At 38.9% G+C, this 10,425-nt stretch overlaps 1 pseudogene; it reads left to right on the top strand.

Annotated features, from left to right (window-relative positions):
* The first annotated feature begins 6,797 nt into the window (after positions 1 to 6,797).
* Positions 6,798 to 7,907, top strand: LOC128591177 (growth/differentiation factor 9-like; annotated as a pseudogene).
* Positions 7,908 to 10,425: the final 2,518 nt, after the last annotated feature.

Here is a 10,425-nt window from a genome sequence, read left to right as displayed (position 1 = left end):
AAAATAGATAAATAGGATTGCATCTAACTAAAAATCTTCTGCACAGCAAAGGAAACAATGAACAGGATGAAAGATCACCTACAGAGTGGGGGAAAATATTTGCAAAGTATTTAACATCTAACAAGGGGTTAACATTTAGAATATGTAAGTAACTCAAACAACTCAATAGCAAAAAAACACAAGTAATCTGATTTAAACTTGAGCAAAAGGTTTGAATAAAAATTTCTCAAAAGAAGACATACAAACAACCAAATTACTAACCATCAGGGAATTGCAAACAACTAAGAACCACAACGAGCTACTACCTCACCTAAGTTAGAATGGCTGTTATTGAAAGGACCACAAATTATAAATGCTGGGGAGGATCTGGAGAAAAGGGATATCTTGTATATTGTTGGTGGGAATGTAAATTAGTATAGACGTTATGGAAAGCAGTATGAAGGTTTCTCAAAAATTATAACTACAACTACCATATGATTCAAAATCCTACTACTGGGTATATATCAGAAGGAAATAAAGTCTTTATGTTGAAGAGATATCTGTACTCACTTGTTTATTGCAGCACCATTCACAATAGTCAAAATATGGAACCAATCTAAGTGCCTAACAACAAATGAATGGATAAAAACGTGTGTGTATTCACAAGGGAATATTATTTAGCCGTAAAAATAATGAAATTCTGTCATTTGGGACATTATGGAGGAACCTAGAAGACATGTTAAGTGAAACAAGCCAGAGCAAAAGGACAAATACTACAGATCCCATTCATATATGGAATCCAAAAAAGTTGGCCTCAGATGTCAAGAGTAGAGCAGTGATCACCAGAGACAAGGGATGGGAGGGAGGAAGGGGCTGGTCAGTGGTTACCACGTTATGCTGAGTAGGAGGAATACTCTCTGGTGTTCTGATTCATAATAGGGTGACCACAGTTAGCAATAATGTGTTGTATATTTCAAAATATCCAGAAGACAGAATTTTGAATGTTCTCACCACAAGAAATGATAAACGTTTGAGGTAATGGATGTGCTAATTACTCTGATTTGATCATCATATAATGCATGCCCGTATTGAAACATCACACTGTACCCTATAAATATTAATATGTATGATTGTTATGTGTCACTTAAAAACAAAATTAAATACTAAAAAACTACACTGCTGCCATAGACATAGTACACATATCAATATGTATATTAGTAACTTAGGGTTACATAACTGGGAGCATGTAAGAGCCAGAGAGAAGGAGAGAACTGTTGGTAGAAAGACAGAAACTATTATATTTTACGTATGAAGAAACTGAGATCCAGAGGTTAGGACACCGGATCACATAGCTAATAAGTGTCAGAACTGAGACACAAAGGCCATTTGTCTGGCTTCAGAACTGGTGTTCTGATCTCTTCAACATGCTACCCCGTGGGTTTACAAATATTTTGTTGAGTAAATGAATGAGTATATTAACTACTGGTAGTTCATAGAATAGAGTAAGAGGGTAGGGAGTAGGGGTTGGGCGGGGAGAGACGGGGTGTAGGGGAGAATCAATCATGAGAGCAGATAATCTTTTTTGGTTTCTAAGCTGCTCACAGAGAAGAGGCCCTGTGAGAGATGCTGTAGTTTTACATTTGTACAGCGCGAGGCAAGCACACCTGGGCAGCCCAGCTCCATGGAGATTTGAGTTTCTCTCTCCACCAAACCCTGCATTAGGGCACATCATCTGTCCTTGGCAGCAGCGCTGAATTAAAGTCAAACAGAAGTAATGGGGTGTATGCCACTAATGTGCTGGAATGTTCTCATCCCATTTCCCTTCACCTTCCCACTGCTCATAGTTGTGACACATATGGGGCCTGAGGACAGGGAGAATGAGGAGTGCAACAGACCACTAGGGAAAACACCAAGAACAGAGAAGCCAAGAGGAATGTGTGTGCTCTTCATAAATGAGACATGAAAAACAACATAGAAAACATGTAAAAGGGATTTTGACCATTGGAAAAGATTCAGTATAGCCTTCTTTTAAATAAACCTCTAGATTCTTGTATTTCTTTATTGCCCAGAAATGTGTAGGTCTGAGTGGTAACATTTCTAGTGGCTCATTGTGACTTTAATGGAAATGAGTTACTTATCCTGGACTTACAGTAAGTACTGAATTAGTTCTTCAGAAAAAAACCCAAAGTTTTTTCTAAAGTAATGAAAAATTACTTTACAATGTTTACATTGTTTACAAAATCGTATTGGATTATCACATTGACAATTGTGTGTACAGCACCCCCTTTTTGAGAGTGGGGAGTAGGAAATGAGGCCCGTAATACAGCAACCATGGCCTCGTCTGGAATGAGTTCCACCTGGCGTGGGTACAGTTCTGCCCTCCACTGTGCTGTCTGCTGGGCATTTCAAATGAATAAACGACTCCATCAATGAGCACGCGTGTTAACTACAGGATAGCACCACTAGGTTAGAGAAGAGAATGTGTTCATGGTAAGGCCAGATTATCCTTTTTTATTTTCTGAACAGAATCATGTTAGAATATTAATAATTCTGTTGTGGGGACAATATCCACCGTACATTGGATATTGGACATAGAAGAAGAGTTTCTTATGGTTAAACTCTTTTTCCCCCTGGGAAGAGTGGGGAATGTTCTTCTCTTACCAAACAACCTTGGGAGCCACGTGTTTCAGATGGCACAGCCTCAGGACAGAGAAGGGCTGATTCCACGTTAGTCCATGCCATGGGCAAGAAACAGGTGCTCACTGGGCTTTCCCACTGAGATTTAAGACCACATGGAACAGAACTGCAAAGCAGAAAGCTGTTCTCTCTCCCTCTCAAGGGAGGCACTGAGTCTGTACTCAGTAAGCACTTGTGGAGAGAATGAATGTGTTTAATTTGAATAAATGGTGCATAGTGTCTAGTATACAGTATGAGCTCTCAAAGTATTTGGCAATGATGAATAGACTAATTTCAGTTCATATGAAATTAAGAGCATGTATGAACTATGTCAAAAAAATCTCTAGAAATACTCATCGTCTCTTATTTGTACTGTATTTTCTCAGGGAGAATTTTTGTGGACAAGACTATATAGTATTATTAAAGGAATTAAGAACCGTGGACAAAGCATACCTTATGACTAAAAATTTAATACTAATATCCCAGGAGAAGAATAACTTGTACATTTGCTTTCTTCTTTCTTGTTATTATTTTATCATTATTATCATTTGTCTGTTTGTTTAAGAAGTTTTGCCTTCATTGAAACAAGAATGATCATAAGTTAAAGACAGGATTTGGGGATTTCTACCAGTATGTTTGAATTTCTCACACCCTTGAATTTCATGGCAGAAACTCAGGTTTAGCCAACAATTTTGTTTGCTAATATTTTAAGCTCAACTGTTGAATTTGACTTAAATGATTTGCTTTCAGAGTAAAAGCTTAAATTAAAGTATGGAAGCAATCTTTAATTTTCTAAAATACATGAGTATACACTCTTCGGAAGTTAAGGGAAATGTCAGTAGAGCTAGTTAGATTCTTACAAGTAACTTTTCATTTTCCTTCATAGATATATCCTTGGCTGAAGCCATTATCTGAGGTTTTCATCAGCTGTAATAACTACTCTTTCCCTCAGGGGCCATGAGTGACAGTGACTCCCCATCTGTGCTCAGAGGTCTCTCTCTCCACTTTCTTTGGGATCCTTTAACCTGACAGATCTGCAGTAACATGAGCAGTGACAGCACGCTGGATGATGGGAGTGGTATTACACTTCCCATAACAGCAGCTGTGCTCCCCCGTTCTTAAGAGAAATTCATAGATGTGGATAATAATAACCTACTTTTCAAATTTTATGAAATCTCAGTTTTCCATTTTGTCTTTCCAGTAAACAAAACAGGCCCATAGGGAGCAGGGTGCAAAAGTGAATCAGTTTGGTGCTCATTTATTGAGCTTTTCCTTTGTGCCGGATAAGAAGGTTTACTCCTCCTAACCCTAGCAGACAGGTAGTATATTACTGCTATTTTACAGATGAAGACATTTTGAAGAAACCTGCCTAAGTCACAGCAGGCAGGCAACAGAGTCAGGGACTCAAGCCATATAATTGTCCTTAAAGCCTCTGCTCTGGATCATGCTGATTCCTACAAACTGATAAAATTAACTGGCAGTCAAATCCATTATTTTTAGTAGTTTTTTTGAGGGTCATTACCTACTGCAAAGCATGACCCTGAGGTGGCGCCATTAAAGAGACAAACCAAAAAACCATGGCGTTGTTGTGGGATTGCAGGGGTGGTGACTTTCATATATAGATAGGTGGGGCTTACTAGAACAGAAATTCAGGCCCGATTACAGGAGAGCAAAATGCATCATTATTTGTATGCATTTTGGTGGCTTGGAATATTTATTCAATAATGGCAGCAACTGTCACTCTTCAAGTCAGTTCTATGTCCATCTAAAATGAAAGGGTGGACCTGTGAATTAACTGGCTGAACTTGGATATGAATGATCACACTCATGTGTCAAAATCCTTGCTCTGTGTCTATAGATGCATTTTATTTCCAGTTCATGTAGGAATTTATTTAAAACTTAGAGGGTGTCTCTGACCTATTCGTGCCCCTCTCCTGTGTCTCTTGTTGAATATGAATATGATGATGTTGTGTTCTGAGGGTGGATATCTTAAGCATTCTCAGGCTCCACAAAGCAGGAGGTACACTTTGGAGAGGGATTAGCATCCCCCAAACCTCTCCCTCTGGTTCTAAGAACTGGCAACAGAAAGAACATTCTGGTTTCTAGGAGTAAAGTCTGATTTAAATATGATTTATATCTTTATAAGCAGAGCCTTGGGATGCAGGCATTACAGACACTATAAACTAGAGATGGGATTGGATGTGTGAGGCTCTAGAGAGAGCCTTAGAGCACAGCTGTCTTTACCCAGTGACACCATAAACTCAGCACCGAGGCTCAGGCAACATCAATCTCTCCATCCCTTATAGCCCTGCATTAAACTATACTCTCTACTAGACAAAGAGCAAAGAAGCTGAAATTGCACTTTTCTGTCTAAAAAAAAGAAGAGTTTTGTGTCAGTGGATGTAATCTAAAGTCACTAACTTTAAATAAACAGGGTAGAAGAGCTGGGATACAAACATACTTACAGAAGCAGTGCAGGAATAACATCGCAGCGAGTCATTTGAAACCATATTCAAATGGCAGGTACAGTCTAATTGAAAACTGTATGCCAAAGAAGGAAGATAGAATTGATACATTTGTTTAGTAATGACTCATTTAAAGGGAATGTATCAAGGCCAATTTGCTCTTCATTTTCTCTCATATTATTTTTTCTTCAAAGAGATATTTTCAGATTCTCTCTCTCTCTGGAGCAGGGCTAGTCATAAAATGAGAAATATGAAGATCATTTACTGAGTACAAAGACCTACAGCTGTTTCAGGCCTTAGAGATGGCAAAAGAAAAAAATGGAATTCAAACTTGTCATCTGCTGTTAATTCATAATTTTCTCTATGATATCTTCGGAATGAGGTATGCAGAGAGGCTGTAGCCTGCATAGCAGGAACAGGCTTTCAGAGTCCAGTCTCAAAGGGTACATTTCTTTCTCACAGGGTCTTCCAAGAGGGATGTCACAACAGAAAGCGACATAGCCAATTGGAGAATACCAGGCTTTTTAAAATAACTGCAAAATCCATTCCTAGATCCCATTTATAAAGCAGTAACTCAGTGGGCATGTCTTAATATTTGAAATAAGTCTAGTTAGTTGTTTATGGAAAAAAATCTGTTAACATTTGGGATACTTAAGAAAAATTATATGATGAATCAATCTCCAGAAGCTATTTGATGAAAATCCCAAATTTCCAACTTAAAACATTCTTAATTTGAAAAGGTAGCTCTATTCCAAAACAGCAGCTACATTCCACTCAGTGGGGAAGCTCTAGAAGTATTTCCATTAATTTCAGCAACAAATCAAGGATGCTTGCGAATAGCCATCGTTGTTTAACCTTATCATAGCAGTTGCATGGGCAACACCATGCAAATGAAAGAGAAATGACAGGAATGAATATTGAAATGGAAAGGGAAATTATTATTTATAGTCTAAATACTTTCACATAAATAGCCAGTAGAGATTATTTAACAAACCCAAGAAAATCTACTGTTAAAAGGATGGATGGCCATTGTTTTGGACTGAGCAACTGCACTATGCCCAGCAGACTGGTGCACACCAGAATGGAGTCATTTGTGCTAAATGCCACATAATCAAACTGAACCTTAAAATGGACCAGTTTTCAAAAACTGAGAGATTCATAACAATGATTCAGAAGGGCCTCGTTCACCTGAGTTGGCAAGAAAAGGAAGTCTCCTTTTTTTTTTTAACACTACAAAAAGAAACTTTATAATAACAAATCTACCTTTTGTTCCCTGTCTCTCTTTTCTTTGGCCTTTTTCTGTCTACAAAGCCTACCTTCTCTGTTCGGCTCATTGGAGCTCCCTCTGTTTTATGGGGAGATGCTGCCTGATTCATGAATTGATAGTGAAAGTCAACTAGATCTTTAAATTAAATGTGTTAGAATTTTGCTTTTAACTCTACCAAAAAGTTATTGGAGCTTCTAGTCCATGTATTCTCTTCCGTTCAAAGAATAGCCCCTACATGACCCTCAGGCTGTAAGGGAGCCCCACTCAGAACACGGAAGTTATCAAAAGTGAATTTCCACACACTCCCAGTGGGACGTCTGTCAACAGGCATGTGACCTTCACGTCTGTTTAATGGGTGAATTGTCCATGCTCTTATCCATGCCCATCCCTTTCCTTGTACAACAGCTCAAATGCTGTCTCACCTAGTTCAGGACATCACTCCTGCACCTGTTCCCCTCTCACATGATCTTATTTGCTCTACTATACTATTGTACCTCTACAATACTATTCAGCTCTTCACCCCCTGTGCCCAGCACAAGCAGGCTCCTGGAGACCAGGTGACAGGAATCCTTCCATCAGGGGACCTGCTGTTTAACCAGCATTGTGTTACTACTGTTGAACACTTACTCAAGTCAGTCTTGCTGTACACTATCAACAACTCAGTTTCTTTTTCCTCTCCTATTAAATGTGTATGCAACCTGCTGATAAAGGAGCCAAAATCTTCCGGCAAGACTCTCTCTAGAGCTCCACATTCCTTTACTTTTAATTCAGTTTGAATTTGGAAAGAAACATAAATGGATTGAGATCGATGTAACCACCTTCCTTCAACCTCTAGTGGCCTCCAACAAGAAGATTCACATGTCTGTAAATTTTACCTGCATGGGACACCACCTGCAGCCTCCTTTGGCACAGGATGGTCCATTTAACATGACTCTTCTGGTGTTCCCTCACTGATCTTATATGTGAGTGACACAAGTGCTCAGGCTTAACATAGGTGGTATTCCCTTCACTATGAAAGGAGGCCTTCGCAGATTCCTGACCAGAAGAGCAATCTGTCTGCCTATCCTGTGGGAGAAGAGGCTGCTAGGGATGGGAGATTTTCCTGTCACCATAGAGGTCAGGAAACTGCCATCTCTGAATTGAAGAAGCCCCCTTTTCCAGCTGCCTTAAATCTGAGTGAATACTTAAGACAGTTTCTTTTCCCCAAAATGAATGTGAGCTCCATGACTTTACACTTAGCTTTAGTCAGCTGAAGTGAGACAACTGGATCATGGCCCTGCACAGATATAACCCTCAGTACTGTAAAGGGGACTGTCCCGGGGCAGTTCGGCATTGGTATGGCTTTCCGATTCACACTGTGGTCCAGAACATCATTTATGAGACACTCGACCCCTTGGTGCCGAGACCACCATGTATATCTGCCAAATAACAGCCCGTTGAGTGTTTTGACCATTGAGCCTGATGGTTCAATTTATAAAGAATATGAAGATATGATAGCTACTAAGTGTACCTATTGTTAATAAATAGTCCTCCAAACTAAAACCTTGAGCCTATTTGACAAAGTAAATGTTGTGTCTGTCTGCCCTCAGGAGAAAGCTTCATTTGTCAAATCTAAATGCAGCGTAAGTTGTATGAGGACGAGCCTGTGTAGATTAGTACATTCTGTGTGTAAAGGGTAAGTAACATCAGTTGTTGCTACTGAATCTTTCTATTTTGGATAGCTTTGAATTTTTTCCCTCGGCCTTTTTATTTTATTTTATTCTTTCCTTGGCCTTTTAAAAACAAGAGCCTTATTCTTGATGAAAAAAAAAATTGTTAGCATAAATCTTGGATTTGTAGCTATAAACAGACAATTCACAGCACTATAGTCTTATTTAAGGGAAGAATAAATTCTTATCAATGGCAAAAAATTTTCAGCATTGAAATTTATTAATAATAGTCTTTTGGTTCAATGATACTAAGATTTGCTTAGTAAAGGCCCTTACAGTTCCCACAGGAGTAAATAATGATTTGTAAAGGACAATAGGGGAAAAAGCTGCATTTATAGTGTTTAATAAACAGTTTATTATTAAGTTTGAAAACATATTTACAATTTAAATGTTAATCCAAAAAATCTCAGAAGAAAGACTTTATCAAGTAAAGGGAAACTACGATCTACATTGCTCATATCTATGTTCTTCCTCTTTTTTGAACTGATTCAGAATAAATGAATTTTTATAGCATACCACATTTAAAGAAATAACTCTAAAACTTAACTGAAGCAGTTATGTTGGCTGAAAAATAGCCTTCCAAAGATGCCCAGGTCCTGATCCCAGAACCTGTAGATTTGTGCCAAAGGGCCTTTGCAGAGGTGATTGAGCTAAGGATCTTTACTGGGAGAATTATCTGCATGGATTGTGCAGATGGGCCCAGTGAAACGAGTTCGTACAGTCCTTACAAGAGAGATGCAGGAGGAGTCAGAGCCAGAAGAGACGAGCCTAGTGATGGGTAAGGGGATTGAAGTGATGTGCTTTGAGGATAGAAAAAGGGGCCATAAGCCAAGAAATACAAGTGGCCATTAGAAGCTGGAAAAGGCAAGGAAGCATTGTCCTCTCAGAGCCTCCAAAAGAAATCAGTCCTGCCAAGAACTTAACATGAGCTGCGTGAAACTGATTTTGGACTTCTGCCTTTCAGAATTGAAAGGAAGTAAATTTGTGTTGTTTTAAGCCACTAAGTTCATAGCAATTTGTTATAGTAACAATAGGAAACCAACATATTAGTAGAGAAAGTATTTGGTAGGCGATCACTCTAGGCTTAGTTACAATTATAGGGCATTCTTTGAAAGGCAAGTAACAAATACTGCTGGTTGGCTAGCACTTCCATTTACAACCTCCTCCTAGCAGGAGATGGCCTTTGTCCGGATACAGGTCTCCACGGGCCTCTAGCCTGTCTTTATGTCTGAGTCAGTGTTTGCTCTGGATTATCTTGTCAAGGATGTTTGTGTAGTGAAGAGCCCTGGTAGATAGAGATAGTGCCTCCCTCTCAGGAGGAGGACTGATGAATTTGCTCTCCTGGATAATAAAGACAATGTTTTCCTCTGGAGCATAGTTTGGGCGTGTTTGCTAGCAACTCTAACTGAAAGATAGGAGCTTATCAAAGCATAGCATTTCTCATTTGTGACACAAACCCAGTATGTTCTCAGCATCAACCTGAACCTGCTTCTACAGTGTCCCCATGGGACTTGGTGGGCAAGACAAGGGGAATTAATGCAAAAAGGAAGCTCATACAGCTTGCTGTGTGGTTGGTGATAAAGTCCATTATTTCTGACCCAAGAGTCTCATGCCTTCTGCTAGCATCCAAGAAATAGGAGCAGACAATTTGTTAACTTGCAAGTAAGGCAAAATCTCAGAACCTTCACAGTTCTTGATGGCCTTCCAGCTCAGGGAAGCCATGTAACATAGTTTGGGCTTGTGAGATATAGACAAAAGTCTGACAAAGGTCCACCTAAAGGTACTTTCTTGGTTATTCCATTGCGTTCTCCCTTGTTTCAACTTATAACTCTCACAGAATAAACGTGCAGCGTCTATCTTGCAACCAGAAGGCCCAAAACCAAAATACTAAAGATAATAGAGCAGAAAGTTAGAAAGAACCTGGATGCCTGATGGTGTTTTTGAGCAGGAAAACCAGCCTTGGACTACCTACCTCCAGATTGCTTATTGTGGGAAGGAAAATTAAATCCCTCCTTATTTACTCTAATGTTAAGCAGATATTGGTATAGCTGAAGGCATCTCCGATCAAAGGTAAAAATAAAGGTTTAGTTCTAAGAGAACTATTTCACTCTGGTTGTGTTCATTCCTTTCTTTTCTTTTCATTTCTTTCTTAAAATAAAAATAGTTTTATTGTATTAAATCATAAAAATAATATATTGTTGAAAAATTCAAATAACATTAAAAAGCATAAAAGTAAAATAATCACGTTTGTCATCTACTACTAACAATTGCCACTAATTCTGTCTTGGCAAGTGCTCTGGTAAAATACTCAGTATGGCCAGGTTCTAAG

This window comes from Nycticebus coucang, chromosome 1 (genome assembly GCF_027406575.1).
Source record: "Nycticebus coucang isolate mNycCou1 chromosome 1, mNycCou1.pri, whole genome shotgun sequence".
Lineage (NCBI taxonomy): Eukaryota > Metazoa > Chordata > Mammalia > Primates > Lorisidae > Nycticebus > Nycticebus coucang.
The sequence above is the reverse complement of the archived record's forward strand: the minus strand, read 5'-3'. Positions and strand labels throughout refer to the sequence as shown.